General features: G+C 49.9%; 1 non-coding gene across 1 annotated transcript; it reads left to right on the plus strand.

The window, feature by feature from the left end:
- The first annotated feature begins 3,593 nt into the window (after positions 1–3,593).
- On the plus strand, positions 3,594–3,666 carry TRNAV-AAC (transfer RNA valine (anticodon AAC)). The gene has a single exon. It is a non-coding gene; the product is annotated as a tRNA-Val (tRNA).
- Positions 3,667–18,128: the final 14,462 nt, after the last annotated feature.

Raw genomic sequence — 18,128 nt, forward strand, 5'->3', positions numbered from 1 at the left:
TTCTACTTTGGACATGCTCCCAACCAGCTGGAAGCTCCCTCTGCAAGCCTGACCTGCTCCCGCCTTCCCTGCTCCCCCGACATTCCTTTCCTACTGGTGACCTCTGTTCCTTGAGGTTAACTCCAGTGTCTTTAGGTGCTCTAGCTTAATGTCCCCAGGAGTCATAGAGCCACTTGTAGTTTCTCTAGCTACAGCCATGGGGCAACTGCCAGAGGCCAGCCTTAGACAGCTGCAGCTACTTCCCGCAGGAGCGGAGGCAATGCCAAGGCTGAGCATGCTTGAACCTTGCAAGGGCAGCACAAGGGACTCTAAACCCTCAGCACTGGCCCTAGGCAGCTGCAGACTCTGGAGTTAGGCACTTTCCTCCTCTAGGTTCCTGCATGATAACAGAACTGCAGTAAAGTGGAACAATTATCAGCTTCTGTGATTGGAAGATGTCTGGATCCATAAAATAAGACTGTCCTACATAAATGAGGAAAGTTGAGGTGCCTTTATTATTCTTTTGTTCCATTCTTTGTTTCTAGGGGAATTTGCCAGTGCAATATCACTGTCTTCCTTTTAAACAAACAAAACTAAAAAAAAAGTGTAATGGCTGTTGAAAATAGCAATTCCAACCCTCGTTAGCATTATGAAGACCCCAACGTTTGTTGCTCAATTTTCTCCTACTTTTTCTAGAGTAAATGACAGTGGATCAGCATATTTGATTTGGGAGAAATGAAGTAACAGCTGCCCAAATTGAGCTTGAGCACTCCTGATTTTGAGGTGTTCAGATCTGGAAGGCAGGGGCTAGATTCCCTTTATGAATATTAGATACATCTGGAAAGGAAAAGACAATTTCTATTTTCATGGCTCAGAAGTGGAAATCCTCCTGTCCTGTATCTGAAGCTGTCCAGGTCCAGTAGAGCCTCCCCTTCCTTACTTACCATTTTACCTTCTGGTGGGATCCACATACCTCCCTTGCCCAGCTTCAGATAGAGAGGGGCCCTGTCCAGTTAGTCCACCCAGTTCCATCTTTGGGGGCTGCCAGGCGAGGTCACAGCAGCATCCCTAAGCCTGTCTGGGGAAGTCGTCTGCGGGTGCTACCTGGGCCAAAGCCTTCTACTGCTTGGTCACACCTCTTCCCTATTCACAGGTGGCACCCCCTTCTAGCAGCCAGCCCCCCAGCCACAGCAAGCTGCAGCGCATGGAGTCTCACAGCTTCCGCCCTCCCTTTCCTGTTGATAGCAGCCAAGGGAATGCTGGGAAATGTTCCTTCTCTGCTCCAAGGCAGGGAGCTGGTCAAGGAACTACAGCTCCCAGGCCCCTATGGGGTCTCAGCTCCCCTACTGAATCCAGGCTGCTCTGAGGCTCCCTTTCTGCAGAGGGGAGGAAGTTACTGTTATAGGTCCCTTCAGAGCTTGGGCCTAGCACTATGGCACCATGTCAAATCCAGTACTGCTCCCAACTCTATTCGGATCTGCTGCTGACAGGATCCCTTCCCATTCTTTTTGTTTCCTGTCTCCCCTCCAAGGAGAAGCTCTGCATTGTTTCTGTGTGGGGAATTGAACCCAGGCTGTCTGGGTAAAAGCCAAGAATCCTAACCACTAGACCACATGGGACTTCCATAACACCTTTACATGTTCATATTCTATAACACAATTAAACATAGCCATTCAAAGTAGCCATTTAAAAAAAGCCATTCAAAAAACTTCAAAAACAGACTTCAAAGAGAAATTGCAGAGTTACAACTGATCTGCAAACTTAACACCATTAATTTGAGCTTGAAGAGGGACTGGGGGTGACTGGCTCACTACAAAAGCAATTTTCCCTCTCTTGGTATTGAAACCTCCCTGTCAATTACTTGGAGAGAGCCACATCCACCCTGACTGAATTAGCCTTCAACACTGGTTCTCCCCTTGTATGGTAACTCTCTTTACATCATGTTCCAATATATATTTATGCCACTATCTGCAATTTTCACTCCATGCATCTGAAGAAGAGGGCTTTTTACCCAGGAATGCTTGTGTCCAAATAAATCTGTTAGTTCTTAAGGTGTCACCGGACTCCTCGTTGTTTTTGTGAAATAAAAGCAAAATGCACTCTAAGCTGATCTTAACCCTTTCAATGCCCTTACAAACTTAGATGCTTCTCACCACAGGCCGACTGGTGGCTTTTCAACCAGGCTCTCCCCTTTCGTCAGCGCTTCAGTTGCTTGGTGTGGGGGTGTCTGTAGATGTAGGTGGACGAGAGAGACAAAGCATGGCAAATGTCTCTGCTTTTATCATGTCCTTTCTTCCCTCTTGGCTTTGCTCCCCCTTCAGAGTCAGGTGAGCATCACTGCGTCTCTCCGAGCAAGTCTGAGCAATTCCCCTGGGGTGTCCTCTTGCAGGTAAGTGATTGCACTGTAGCTCCCTTGCTGAACAATGGCTGTTGATGGGTTGTTTGACACCCTGTCCGGGTGTTGGTTACTTTCCTTGCTGTTGTCACTGGGGAGCTAATATTTGGCTGACTCCCCCACCTTACAGCATAGTGATAACCACACTGCACAATTCTCATAACTTCATATGCATGAATGGTAAACATCTATGGGTAGAGAAATGACTTTCAGCAGATCATATCCTTTCCCCTGATACCTTACAAGGCATGCTCTGTATATAAGATCACGATTATATGAAAATGAGGAATATGGGGGTTACAGCACACTCCCCCAAAGGTACAGAATGTCACACTGAGATTCTATTTTCCTTTGTTATGTAACAGCATTAAAGAGATCCAGTGACTGACCAATGGCATTTTCAAGTGCTAAAATAGCAAGCCCTGTTGGTCTCTCATTGGCCATCAGCGACTGAAGATACGGTTTAATGAGCCAGAGCTTCAAGGCGAGGGTGGCTCTGTCCACTGCCTTCCGTTGCGCTGCTGGGCACCAAGTCCCTGGCGGTCAATATGTGAATCTGGGAGAAGAGAGTGGGGTGGCAAGCGGTGGTAGAACTTTTGCCACCAGGGTCTAGCTGTCTAACTTCCTCTTCGTACTACTGGGCACCCGTTGCCTTCAGGTAACACAGGAACTAAGGCAGGAATAGGGTGAGGAAGCAAGTAAAGCCGAGCAAGGAAGGCAAAAGTTAATCTTGTCTTCATGGGCAGCTCGCAATGACGTCCTTTTTCTGTGCCACAGCTGACAACAACATCCCAGACAGAAAAGTAACAGGCCAAAAAGAAACCTAGCAGCTGCTGAAACAGTTCAGTTGGGAGCGTGCTAGACTAACAGGCTCTTCTATCCTCCTTTATGCACGGGCGGGATGTTTTCTGAGAGTGCAGCAGTTCCTTTAACTGCCACGAGTCCCTCATTTCAGGCTATGCAGCAGGAAAAGACAGCATGGGCTTCTGCACCGAGTTGGCCCACCTGACCTTTCATTCTTCTCTTGCTCTTTGTCAGCAAGGAGAAGAAAAAGAAGCTCTTCCTCAACCTGGAGTCACACGGGTGAGGTAAGGACGACTTCCTGAGTGCTGGCTCCAGTCCTCTGCCCTGCCAGCTGACCTATCGAGGGGCTACAAACCACATTCTCTAGATTTGTCCATCGGTCTGTGCCAGAGTGAGCAACATCCCAGTAGGTGGAGTTTCTGTAGTGTAGTGGTTATCACATTTGCCTAACACGCAAAAGGTCCCTGGTTCAAAACCAGGCAGAAACATGCTGGCTTCCTTTTCCCAGATCCCCTTGTTATTCAGAAAGGGCACTCCTCCTATTGGCCTGTCCCTGGGATAACTCCAACCCCTGCATGACAGAGGATGCTGACAGCAGTGGAGAAAGCACCTTGGTGTCAGGCTGGAGAACCTAGAGTAGTTAGGCCAGTCACCATTTGGAGGCTTGTGGCTTGGCCACCTCTGTTGTTGGAGGTTGGCCTATAGAGGCTCTCACTTCCTGCTGGGCTCCTTTGCGTGACTGGCCAAAGGAGGAAGTGAGGCAGGAATGGGGCAATAGAGGAAAGTTGAGCTGAGGAAGGCAGGGAAGAAGCTGTGCGGCTAAGTGGGGTTAGTAGAGCACCACACTTCATTCTGCAAAGCCTGGGGAGGTGTGGTTGGCTGCTGGGAGGTAGAATCCTGTGCCTGCCTCTTGGCTTCCCAGGAGTGGCTACTTGCAGCCCAGGAGAAGAAGGGAGGTTCTGGGTGAAAGGAAAACAGGCAAAGCTGAGTCCAAGTGGAGAATGGCGGCTCCATTATGGCCAACCTGGGGACATGACTGATGGTTTTAGAGGTGGAGGCTGGGCTGGCTGTGAGCAACTGGGATCCAGGAAACCCCCACCTGCCCTTCTGAGGGCTGAACCCATGGAGGTGCGGTTGGCTGCTGGGAGACAGAACCCTGTGGCTGCCTATTGGCATCCCAGGGATGGCTCCTTGCAGCCCAGGAGAAGCGGGGTTCTGGGGGGAAGGAAAAGCAGCAATGGTGAGGCTGAGTGGGCTCCTTTCTGGCTGAGATGGTGGACTGTGGTGAGTCTGGGAGTTGCCTGTAAGCCATAAGTGGACGTAGTGCAGTGAAAACTGCTGCTCCATTCTGGCCGACCTGGGGGCGCCATGGATGACTTGGGAGTGGGGGCAGGGCGCTGGCTGTGAGCAAATGGGATCCAGGAAGCCCCAGTCTGCCCCTCCAGGGGCCGAGTCTTCTTCTTTCCTGCCATGGGGAGCCCGACCTTAAGCCTGCCCAGCATGTGCAGCAGCTCGAGCATTAAGCCTTCCTATGTGCATAACTGAACTACGCCCTAGTGTAATAAGGTGTAAAGTTTAGATTGTGAATTTATCTTTAATTTCCATGGTAATTTACTTTGATCTTTTATTCCTAAAACTTATAATCCTTAAAACTCCATCTTTCTGTAGTTAATAAATCTGTTTTATGCTCTACTTAAACTGGTGTATTTTGCTTGAAGTTCTTGGGAAATCTCAGCTCCATTACAAGGCTGGTTCATGTACTATTCACAGTGAGGGAGGGGTGGACCCTGTGTAATAAACTCACACTGATCAGGCTTCTGATTAAGGCAAGATGGTATGATCCAGGGGTGCAAGGCTGCAGAGCTGTAGGGGGGACGACTTTCTATCATTAGTGTTATGAGTGGCTGCAGAAGCAGTCATGTAATTCAGTTGGCTGTGTCCCTACCTACGGATGTCTGTGTAAGTGCAATATCTGCCAGAGATTCACAGCTTGTCTCAGCATCACATGTGTGAGAGGGAGTCCAGGTGGTGGGATAAAGGGCTCAGGGGTCCCACTGTTCAGTTGCATCCCATAGATCCCATCACAGACTTTCAACAACCACAGCGGGTGCTCACTGAGACAGAGAGAGAGATGCCAAAATAGTGATCTCCAGTGCCAGCAGACATCAAACTATCAGAAATTCTGTGAACAGAGAAGACCTTGCTAGTGGAAAATGGCTTGTGAGGTATCTTTAGAAAATGCATAACCTACTGAATATTATCCTCCTGTTAAAATGTGTAGTAACACTGTATGTAAAATTGTGAGATTTTACAGTATGATATTACTGAAAAAGTTACAGTTCTGGGGAACACCCACAGACCAGTTCCTCAGAGATAGCAAGGCAAACAGCTGGTCAAACAGCCATTCTGCTGCAGGGGGAAGGTGTGAAGACATTAAGGGCTGGTCTACACTACGGGGGGAAATCGATCTTAGATACGCAAATTCAGCTACGTGAATAACGTAACTGAAGTCGAATATCTAAGATCGGATTACTCACCCATCCTCACCACGCGGGATCGATGTCCGCGGCTCCCCCTGTCAAATCAGCAACTCCTTTGGGGATGGTGGAGTTCCGGAATCGATATAAGCGCGCTCGGGGATCGATATATGGCGTCTAGATGAGACGCCATATATCGATCCCCGAGCAATCGATTTTAACCCACCGATACGGTGGGTAGTCTAGATGTAGCCTTACATTCCATCACAGGGACCTATTGAGGCTGTTGTGGAAAACGACCACTGGATTAATATTTGAATCAGCTCAGCCTGAGGCTCTTTTCTTGGTTACAAGCACGCAGGGGGCGACAGCTATTGGAATACTGTTCCCGAGCTAAAAATCACACAAGCCTTTTACAGCTTAAAACCACAAACAATAACACATACGTTGCACGTTAATTTCCTTATTTGGAATATATTGCAAAATATGACGCAGGTCAAAAGCAAGCTGAACAAGCAGTTTTCCATATTTGGCCTTTCCTGTTATTTTTATTACACCTGGTGATATGGGAGCAAGACTCTTCATGTCTCAAGAAATGTCACTACCAACCTAGGCCATTTTCACATGCTGGGGTGCAATCCAGATCAGCGAGGAGTTGTGTCATCTGTAATCCTGGGTGAGATTCAGTGTTCTGCTGCTGGAGCTCCCCTGTCTGGATACTCCCAGTCAAAGCTTTTCCATGCCATGTGCTGTGAAGCTTGTGTTTGGGACACAGGAAGTACAAGCCACATGGCGAAAGGAATATGAAGCGCAGCTGCATCATCTCCATCTTGTCTTCAATCCCCCTTCCTACCTCTGGAGCAACTTCTCTACAAACTGAACCCTGGAACAAAGGACTGAATGACCCATCCAAGCTGTGGATGCGTTCCAGACAGACTTTCAAGCCAGCAACTCACCAATACTGCTAAGAACCTGATATATCCATTTTGGAATGTATCTGACTGCTTTTCCATTTAAATTCTTTCTGTCTTTCTTTCTTTTAAACCTTTAGTTTAGATGCTAAAGAATTGTCTGGAAGGATGGAATTTAGCTTCATTCTTTCGTTTGTTCTTTCTTCTAAACATTTAGTTTAACTGCTAAAGGATTGGCTGGCAGCATGGTATTTTGGATGAGATCCAAACCTGGGTAATGTGGCTAACCTTCTACCTACCCACTTCCTGGATCCAATTAGGATCACTCTCCTGCTGCCCTCTGGCCATGCTGTATCACAGTGAGCAGAGTTTTTAAATAACCTCTCACTGTACGGGACCTAGTTGCTGATTAGGAGTCAGAGAACTGTCATGCAATAAAGGGGGCCGTGTGATTTCTTTTTTCAGAGTCTCGTTAACCAGTGTGTGGGATCAGAAGCACAGTTTGTGACCGGTCAGTGAGTTTAACTTCAGTGTTAACCACCAGTATGGGGAGCATCTGCTCTCCCTTTTTCAGCCTGCTCTGACCTTGGCATTTTCAGTGAGGATTGCCCCAGGCACACTAGGTCACACTAAGCACTGAAGATAAATTAACAGAATGTTTTTGATGATCAAGTTGTATGAAATCAACTGAACTCCTTTGTTTTCTTTCATCTGAGTGGAGTTTCTGGTTTTCCAACGTGATATGATCTCCCAGCTGGAACAAGGGGAAGAGCCATGGGTCCCAGAGCTCCAGGGTTCAGAGGAAAGAGAGATCCTGAGATCTCCCCGCACAGATGAGGAAACATTAAACCAACTCAGAATCTGTAAGTGCCTGAAGGAAACATCTAGGATGCCCTACAAAGCTCTTTGGAATTCTCTCAGTTCATTATTGTCCATAGCAGGGGTCGCATCCGCAGGGTAAATATAGCTCAAGGCTTCCTATAGATGCTAGCAGACACCGGGCAGTAGCTTTCTTCCTTCCCCCTGTGAAGTTGGATGGGATGTGAAGGCTGAATTGATCCCCTCCTCTCTCCTGTTGGGGGGAGCTGAGTTCCTGATTTTTATTTATCCTCTCTCCAGCACTTGTTTTGGTTTGGCCTTCCCCTTTCCATCCCTGTTTGAGGTTTCTGTCTCTATCACAGCAGGTGATGCAATGACGTGTGAGGTTCAGCGCAGACCAGAAAAAGAGCAGGGAAACCAGCCAGGGGAGAAAATGGATAAATTTATTTCCTGTCAGGGAACTCAGAAGGGCCTTAAGGAAACCAGAATACAGCAGGAAATCTGCAGGGAAAAGCAAAAAAAATACATGTGCTGAGTGTGGGAAAAACTTCACCTACAGATCAGGCCTTTCTCAACATCAGAGAATCCACACAGGGGAGAGGCCCTGTGAATGCAATGAGTGCGGGAAAACTTTCAGTCGCAGCTCGCACCTTATTGGGCATCAGAGAATCAACACAGGGAAGAGATCCTATGAATGCACTGAGTGCAGAAAAACTTTCAGTCGCAGCTCACACCTTATTCGGCATCAGCGAATCCACACAAAAGAGGGGTCCTATGAATGCAGTGAGTGCGGGAAAACCTTCCATCGCAGCGCTCACCTTATTCAGCATCAGAGAATCCACACGAGCAAGAAGCCCCGTGAATGCCATCAGCAGGCCTGCACAACTCGTAAAGTGGTGATGTAGAGAAATCTCTGTATTAACTATCTCTATAAACCTTTATAACGTTGCATTGTGTTATTTTGTATTAAGTATCTTTATCTTTATGACATTGCATCCGGCATGATGTTATTTTGTAATTCATATGACTTGACATTGTGCCTCTCTATTTTCATACAACTTTGTATTAGATCCCTATATAGAAAATTGGTAGAAAACTTTGTATCAAATGTTATAGCCCCTAAGGATAGTATAGTTAAAGTAAAAGAAAACATGTGCCTTTTTGCTAGAAGTAGAATAAGATCTTCCCCCGCACTCTGTAATCAATTGCTCTATTGACTGAATGAGGTGTGAATGAGTGAGGCTTGGAAGACACCCACTTCCAGACAGCTACAACAGTTGAAGAGGGAATGGGAGCCAGAGCAAAGGACAATACAACTTGTCAAGTGGGCCCAATAAAGAAGAGAAGACATATTCATGACCTCAGGGATTAGAAGCAAGCACCTTCTTTAGAAAACACCCTCTTTGAGCAGCATTGGGACAACACCCAGAGAAAAGCAGCACAAAGACCAACGGACACAGACCCAGATTTTGAATCTGGTCTAGATTTGCATAAGAGGGAAGCTGCTATAAATGCGAGGTGTCTTGCAGAAGGACCCCGGATCTCGTCTTGTCACCATCGGACCATCGATTTGGATCGGTAGAAGCCCGGCTCCACCCCTCCCCCATCTAACTCACCTGGCCAGTGCAGTTAAGGGGAGCAACTAGTTGGTAACAACAGCAAGACGGAGTGTGTTTATGTCTGTGTGTGTGCGTGAATGCATGACTGTGATATATATCTCATGTGCATATCATAGAGTATTAATTGATACCTGTATTACTAATAAATGTGGCATTTTGCCTTAATCCCCCTGAAAAGTTCCTGTACAGTACTTTGAGTAAAACAGCGAGGGCCACAATACTCCAAAGAAAACAGCTGAGGACCGAAACCCCCCGGCCCTGCGGAAACACCCCTCACTCAAGACCTCCCAGCCTAGCGGAAACACCCCGCCCAGCCCTGCAGAAAGAAACCCTCCTTCCCCAGCGCCGCCCCACCAAAACAGCAGTGGGTCAAAAAGGAAGGTTGGTGGTGGGAAGGTGTTACCTGATGTTAAATCAACCAGGGACTCCCAGCTAAAGAGGTGGCTGGGAGCCCTCAGGGTCAAATTAAAGGGCCTGGGGCTCTGACGTCTGGGGGAACCCGGAGCTTTTCAGGGCTGGGGCAGGGATTTAAAGGTCCCAGAGCTCCTGCTGCTGAGGGGAGCCTGAGCCCTTGAAATCCCAGCCTCACTCCATCCCCTGGAGCTGCCGCCAGGATTCAAAGGGCTCTGTGCTGCCTGCAGCCACAGGGATCCCTGAGCCCTTTAAATCTCAGCTGCTGCCGGGATTCAAAGGGCTCTCGGCTGCCCGTGCCTGTGGGGAGCCCTGAGACCCTTAAACTTCAGCTGCGGCCGGGAATCTCTGCGAGCAGCCCAGAGCCCTTTGAATCCCGGCCATGGCTGGCAGGCCGGCTTTAGGAAGTGCGGGGCCCATTTTGAACATTTTTGGCTGGGCCCCGCAGGGATGATTGGGGAAAAAAAAGCCTTTCAGTTCTTAACAACCGGTTCCCTATAAAAAGTTCTGCCACAGTATGTATTTTCTGTACCAGTAGGGTTACCATACGTCCGTATTTCCCTCCCAGATGGCGATTTAAGAACCCAAAAGCCTGACATGTCCGGGAAAGTACAGATGTATGTTAACCCTACCTAAAAGTTCTTTTTTAAAAAGATGGGTCTGAACTAGAAATGAGCTCTGCCACTCCCTTAGGGTGTGCTAGGGTGCACATGTGTGGGTCCCAGCTGCTCCCTGCCCATCTCATTGAAGCAGGTGTGCAGGGTTACTTCCCTCGGAACTGCAGGGCACCAGTGAACATGGGGCTGGCTGGAGGTGGGGGAGGGGGAGGATGCGAGAGGTAGGGTCTGGCTGCAGGCTGGGCAAGGGGTGTGGGGCAGGCTGGAGACAAGAGGTGTGGGGTGGGCTGGCTGGCTTCAGGCGGGGCCACAGGGAGAGTGCGGCATGGGTTGGCAGGGCTGGAGACAAAGGAGTGCGGGACTGGCTGGCTTCAGGCAGCGGGGTGCGGCAGGAGTTGGCTGGAGACGGGTTGGTGCAGGGCTGAAGGCAAGGCAGGGGGTACGGGGTTGGCTGGAGACAGGGCAGGGGGTGCAGGGATGGAGCGGGCAGGGCAGGAAATGTGGCAGGGGCTGGCTGGAGACAGGGAAGGGGGTGCAGGGCCGGCTGGAGACGGGTTGGTGCAGGGCTGAAGGCAAGGCAGGGGGTGTGGGGCTGGCTGGAGACGGACAGGCTGCAGGCAGGAACTGGTGCAAGCAGGGCAGGAGGTGCGGGGCTGGTGCGGGCAAGGGGTGCAGCAGGGGCTGGCTGGGGACGGGCTGGCTGCAGGCAGGGCAGGGGGTGCAGGTACAGGGGGTACAGCCCATCCTCTATGGTGAGTGCCTCCTTCTCCTCCTCCTCCTCCTCCTCCTCCTTCCCCCTCTCCCACTAGGGTAGCAGCAGCAGCCTGGGGCTTGGCGGCTATTTCAAGGGCCCAGGGCGCCCCTGCTTCCACTGCCTCAGCTCTGTAAATAGCCGCGGGAACCCTGGGGAAGCGGTAGGGCTCCAGTGGCTATTTAAAGGGCCGGGGAGGTAGAAGCAATGGGAGTCCTGGACTTTTTCAATAGCCCCCAGAGCCCCGCAGCCATACCCCAGGGCTCCAGCAGCAGGGCTCTAGTGGCAATTTAAAGGGCCTGGGGTTCCAGCCCCTGCTGGGAGCCCCAGGCCTTTTAAATTGCCCCCTGGGGAAACTGGGCCACCCTGGTACAGCGCACTGGCTTTTGCTGGTACTGGGGCTTGGGTGCGGGGTCCTCTTAGGAGCGAGTCCGATTCAAGGGAATTGGTTAAATTGGCCTAAAGCCGGCCCTGGTGGCTGGGATTTAAAGAGCTCTGAGCTCCCCGCCCGCCTGCCCAGAGCCCTATAAATCCTGGCCGCGGCTGAGATTTAAAGAGCTCTGGGCTCCCTGCAGCTGCAGGCAGCTCAGAACCTTTTGAATCCCGGCCGCGGCTGAACTTTAAAGGGGTTTGGATTCCCCGCGGCTACGGGCAGCCCAGAGCCCTTTGATTCCCAGCAGCAGGACGCACAGTGAGACTTCACGGGCCGCACGTTGCCCGTGGGCCGTATGTTGTGCAGGCCTGGCATGGAGGGGCAAAATAGGTAAGAAATTTCCGTGGCCTGTCACTAGCAAATAGTAGCCACCATGGATCCTGCCAGAGGTGGCTACATCTTAGCACTGTGGGAAGCAACCCTTCACAGAGACTATTTGTCTTGTGGTTTGGGATACTTCTCAAGACATGCTGCACTCAGAGTGACCCCCTCATCCTGTGCCAGCTGGAGAAAAGAAAAGGGGCCAGCCAACTCTCCCACTACCAGCTGCGAGCCACTGATCCCCAAACAGGGGGAGGACTCTGGCTTTGATGTGTATTAAATATCAGGCTGATCTCTTTCTTTGGCAAATATCTAACAGAGCTAAAAGAGGGAACAAATGATCCTCAAAGGAGAGGGGAAAGACAATCACTGGGAAATTTAATCCCCTGCAACATCTAGAATGGAGAGCCACTCAGGGCAACAGGTTCCCCCGAAGGAAGAAGTTTTTGGGATTTAGAAACATAAGAAACAGCACAAAACTTGATAAATGAATAAAGAGGAAATGGGCAACATTTGCAAACATTTTGTGTTCAATAATCTGAGAAAAGGTGTAAATCTGAGATTTTCTTATTATTTTGTAATTAGAGACAGGAAAATCTCAGGGCATATTCAATTAGAAACAGACAACTAGAGAAAAGTGGGGCAAATATTTAGGTTATTTTATTTGAATCTTTAAGATTTGCAAAGAAATTGTGTCACAAACTGCATATTTGATAACATGAGAGGAAAACACCAAGATCTGAAGGGAGAGAGTCACTTTCCTGTCAGGGCCCAGTGCTCCCTCCCCCTCCCCCTCCGGGCTCTCTCACTCACTGGGGGCTCCAGGCGGGGCTGGTGCGGTCAGAGCCTGGGGCTGCCTAGGGGGCAGGTCTCAGCTGGAGAAAGCCCCCTCCCCCCGGCCAGGACAGGAATGTGCTACTGGTAGCAGCCTGGGGCTGGACCCTCTCTATGGGGGACACTTGCTCCCCCCTCCCCTTCCTGGCCCTTCCCACGCCCTGTTGCCAGCAAAGAGTGGCCCCCCCAGCCCAGCCCAAAGGTGTCCCTGTCTCAGCCCCCTCCCAGCCTCTGCCCAGTTCAGAAATCACTCGGGGGAACCATTTCCCACCAACACAAGGACAAATCACTGCAGGTGAAAATGGGGGGAAACACCCCAGACCTGAGATCTGAACTGGCCATTGGCAAAAGGGAGAGAAAATGGGGCAGAATGGGGGGGAGGGGAACAGGGAACTTCTCAGGGGTTTGAGGGAAGGGGGTGTCAGCCTGGATGTTGCTTGTTGCTCTCTAGGGAGAAAGGGGGCAGGACAGGAGAGGAGGGGGGTCTCCACGGAGGGGGCAGTGGTAATTCCGAGGGGATCTCAGCCCTCCCTTTTTCTCCCCGCTCCTCAGGGGTCACCTGCTCTTCTCCCCTCGCCCCCCGGCCATGTCCCGGCTGCACAGACATTTTAAATCCATCCCTTTCCCAGGTCTCCCCCCTCCGCAGCCCCCGCCCGACCCCACGCAGGGGCTGCTAGGTGTAATGCATGTTCAGTAGGGATTTCTCCCCTACTAATGCTGGGGTGTCCTTCTCCTATAGGTTAGTCTACTAATGATCTCCTCTTGGTGCCATGTGTGTCAGTTCATTGCCATGGCACTCGTGTGCTTAGACATCTGAGGATGCTCTATAGAAAAGCTCCTTGAGTGAGGTGATCCACAGGGAGTAGCTCAAAGCTCCAAAGTGCCTGGCTAGGGGCAGGACATTGGCACAGCAAGGGCGGGGTGTGGCAGTGACATCACAAAGGCCTTTTGCAGGACCTCACACTATTGGTCAAAGACTATTGGTGAGCAGGTGGCGACCTCACAGAGAGATCCTAACATCTGTCAGGGGCCAGGGGCTAGGGAAACCTCAGAGACCCCTGTGGCTTTGCTTCAGCAAGTCTCCTTCTCCAGGTCTCTGTCTGAGGACTGAGAGAGTATTCGGGTTCACGGACGTGAGCGCCAGGAGAAACCTCTTTCCAGTTTTCTCCTTCCCTTGTAGTGATTTTACTAGAAAACAGCCGTCCCTGTTTAGAAGGTAAGAGCCTCCTGGAGGTGTGAAACCTGTTCAGTCTGATCCATCTGGTGAGAGTTGAATTCTAGGCATGGAAAACATGAGCTTAAGGAGGCAGAATTTTATTCCACACCTGGGATTTTGTCCCTTAGAATCATGGGGACATTAGGGTTTGTCCTTTGTGTTTCACCTTTTCCTCCATCCACCTGTCCCTCCCTCCTTTCTCTTCATCTCTTCTTTTGTCCTTTCTCCTGTTCCCCTCCCAACACCAGGACGAGTGTGTGCATGTGTGTTGCGGGGGAGTGCTCTGCAGCTCTCACTGTGGGAGTTCCACCCAAAAATGTGAGGCTGAAATAGTGCTCAGGCAGTCAGGGCTGGATTAACCTTTTGTTGGCCCTGGCACCAAGCATATTTGTGGGCCCCAGTGTAGTCACTGTGGGCTCCGAGTGTGGGCCTGGTGGGGCACTGCCATTGGTGCCTTCGTATACCCGGTACTGAACCTCAGAGACATTTTTCATTTTGATCACACACCTCTCCATGACTATGTGCATTGCCATACACAGCTCCCTCAGCCCGCGGGTTTTCTTATTGAGCTGTACACCCATGTGGGTTTACCAGTGTCCACAGTGAGCAGAACTTTCATAGTGACCAAGGAAACTCCCCACAGTTTTATCTCTTTCCTCATTCAGACCTTCTCTAGCCATGTCTCCAGTACCCCTCCATGTCACCAGTCGCTGCATGTGGTCCTAGTCTCAGCTCAAAGTCCTAAAGCCAGCAGACACCTGACCAGTTCTGACAGATCCCTCCCTCAGCCCCCATCCTGCCATGTGAGCAAGCCACCTGCAAACACCATTTCCCCAAAGTGAGGACTTAGCCCTTGGGAATCTGAAGACACCAGCGTCTCTCCCTCTGCTCCCATCTACATGCTAGTCTGCTACCTGGTCACCACCACCTCTCCCCATACTTGTTTCCTTTCTACTTTGGACATGCTCCCAACCAGCTGGAAGCTCCCTCTGCAAGCCTGACCTGCTCTCGCCTTCCCTGCTCCCCCGACATTCCTTTCCTACTGGTGACCTCTGTTCCTTGAGGTTAACTCCAGTGTCTTTAGGTGCTCTAGCTTAATGGCCCCAGGAGTCATAGAGCCACTTGTAGTTTCTCTAGCTACAGCCATGGGGCAACTGCCAGAGGCCAGCCTTAGACAGCTGCAGCTACTAGCCGCAGGAGCGGAGGCAATGCCAAGACTCAGCATGCTTGAACCTTGCAAGGGCAGCACTAGGGACTCTAAATCCTCAGCACTGGCCCTAGGCAGCTGCAGACTCTGGAGTTAGGCACTTTCCTCCTCTAGGTTCCAGCATGGTTACAGAACTGCAGTAAAGTGGAACAATTATCAGCTTCTGTGATTGGAAGATGTCTGGATCCATCTAATAAGACTGTCCTACATAAATGAGGAAAGTTGAGGTGCCTTTATTATTCTTTTGTTCCATTCTTTGTTTCTATGGGGAATTTGCCAGTGCACTATCACTGTCTTCCTTTTAAACAAACAAAGCTAAAAAAAAAGTGTAATGGCTGTTGAAAATAGCAATTCCAGCCCTCGTTAGCACTGTGAAGACCCCAACGTTTGTTGCTCAATTTTCTCCTACTTTTTCTACAGTAAATGACAGTGGATCAGCATATTTGATTTGGGAGAAATGAAGTAACAGCTGCCCAAATTGAGCTTGAGCACTCCTGATTTTGAGGTGTTCAGATCTGGAAGGCAGGGGCTAGATTCCCTTTATGAATATTAGATCCATCTGGAAAGGAAAAGTCAATTTCTATTTTCATGGCTCAGAAGTGGAAATCCTCCTGTCCTGTATCTGAAGCTGTCCAGGTCCAGTAGAGCCTCCCCTTCCTTACTTACCATTTTACCTTCTGGTGGGATCCACATACCTCCCTTGCCCAGCTTCAGATAGAGAGGGGCCCTGTCCAGTTAGTCCACCCAGTTCCATCTTTGGGGGCTGCCAGGCGAGGTCACACCAGCATCCCTCAGCCTGTCTGGGGAAGTCTTCTGAGGGTGCTACCTGGGCCAAAGCCTTCTACTCCTTGGTCACACCTCTTCCCTATTCACAGGTGGCACCCCCTTCTAGCAGCCAGGCCCCCAGCCACAGCAAGCTGCAGCACATCAAGTCTCACAGCTTCCCCCCTCCTTTTCCTGTAGATAGCAGCCAAGGGAATGCTGGGAAATGTTCCTTCTCTGCTCCAAGGCAGGGAGGGGGTCAACGAACTACCTCTCCCAGGGCCCTATGGGGTTTCAGCTCCTCTACTCAATGCAGGCTGCTCTGAGGCTCCCTTTCGGCAGAGAGGAGGAAGTTACTGTTACAGGTCCCTTCAGAGCTTGGGCCTAGCACTATGGCACCATGTCAAATCCAGTACTGCTCCCAACTCTCTCCAGCTCTGCTGCTGGCAGGATACCTTCCCATTCTTTTTGTTTCCTGTCTCCCCTCCAAGGAGAAGCTCTGCATTGTTCCTGTGTGGGGAATTGAACCCAGGCTGTCTGGGTGAAAGCCAACAATCCTAACCACTAGACCACATGGGACTTCCATACCACTTTTACATGTTCATATTCAATAACACAATTAAACGTAGCCATTCAAAGTAGCCATTTAAAAGAAGCCATTCAAAAAACTTCAAAAACAGACTTCAAAGAGAAATTGCAGAGTTACAACTGATCTGCAAACTTAACACCATTAATTTGAGCTTGAAGAGGGACTGGGGGTGACTGGATCACTACAAAAGCAATTTTCCCTCTCTTGGTATTGACACCTCCCTGTCAATTACTTGGAGAGAGCCACATCCACCCTGACTGAATTAGCCTTCAACACTGGCTCTCCCCTTTATGGAAATTCCCTTTACATCATGTTCCAATATATATTTATGCCTCTATCTGCAATTTTCACTCCATGCATCTGAAGAAGAGGGCTTTTTACCCAGGAATGCTTGTGTCCAAATAAATCTGTTAGTTCTTAAGGTGTCACCGGACTCCTCGTTGTTTTTGTGAAATAAAATCAAAATGCACTCTAAGCTGATCTTAACCCTTTCAATGCCCTTACAAACTTAGATGCTTCTCACCACAGGCCGGCTGGTGGCTTTTCAGTCAGGCTCTCCCCTTTCGTCAGCGCTTCAGTTGCTTGGTGTCGGGGTGTCTGTAGATGTAGGTGGACGAGAGAGACAAAGCATGGCAAATGTCTCTGCTTTTATCATGTCCTTTCTTCCCTCTTGGCTTTGCTCCCCCTTCAGAGTCAGGTGAGCATCACTGCGTCTCTCCGAGCAAGTCTGAGCAATTCCCCTGGGGTGTCCTCTTGCAGGTAAGTGATTGCACTGTAGCTCCCTTGCTGAACAATGGCTGTTGATGGGTTGTTTGACACCCTGTCCGGGTGTTGGTTACTTTCCTTGCTGTTGTCACTGGGGAGCTAATATTTGGCTGACTCCCCCACCTTACAGCATAGTGATAACCACACTGCACAATTCTCATAACTTCATATGCATGAATGGTAAACATCTATGGGGAGAGAAATGACTTTCAGCAGATCATATCCTTTCCCCTGATACCTTACAAGGCATGCTCTGTATATAAGATCACGATTATATGAAAATGAGGAATATGGGGGTTACAGCACACTCCCCCAAAGGTACAGAATGTCACACTGAGATTCTATTTTCATTTGTTATGTAACAGCATTAAAGAGATCCCGTGACTGACCAATGGCATTTTCAACTGCTAAAATAGCAAGCGCTTTTGGTCTCTCATTGGCCATCAGCGACTGAAGATACGGTTTAATGAGCCAGAGCTTCAAGGCAAGGGTGGCTCGGTCCACTGCCTTCCGTTTCGCTGCTGGGCACCAAGTCCCTGGCGGTCAATATGCGAAGCTGGGAGAAGAGAGTGGGATGGCAAGCGGTGGTAGAACTTTTGCCACCAGGGTCTAGCTGTCTAACTTCCTCTTCGTACTACTGGGCACCCGTTGCCTTCAGGTAACACAGGAACTAAGGCAGGAATAGGGTGAGGAAGCAAGTAAAGCCGAGCAAGGAAGGCAAAAGTTAATCTTATCTTCATGGGCAGCTCGCAATGACGTCCTTTTTCTGTGCCACAGCTGACAACAACATCCCAGACAGAAAAGTAACAGGCCGAAAAGAAACCTAGCAGCTGCTGAAACAGTTCAGTTGGGAGCGTGCTAGACTAACAGGCTCTTCTATCCTCCTTTATACACGGGCGGGATGTTTTCTGAGAGTGCAGCAGTTCCTTTAACTGCGAAGAGTCCCTCATTTCAGGCTATGCAGCAGGAAAAGACAGCATGGGCTTCTGCACCGAGTTGGCCCACCTGACCTTTCATTCTTCTCTTGCTCTTTGTCAGCAAGGAGAAGAAAAAGAAGCTCTCCCTCAAGCTGGAGTCACACGGGCGAGGTAAGGACGACTTCGTGAGTGCTGGCTCCAGTCCTCTGCTCTGCCAGCTGACCTATCGAGGGGTTACCACCACATTCTCTAGATTTGTCCATCGGTCTGTGCCAGAGTGAGCAGCAATCCAGTAGGTGGA

Source organism: Gopherus flavomarginatus, chromosome 5 (assembly GCF_025201925.1).
Source record: "Gopherus flavomarginatus isolate rGopFla2 chromosome 5, rGopFla2.mat.asm, whole genome shotgun sequence".
Taxonomy (NCBI): Eukaryota; Metazoa; Chordata; order Testudines; family Testudinidae; genus Gopherus; species Gopherus flavomarginatus.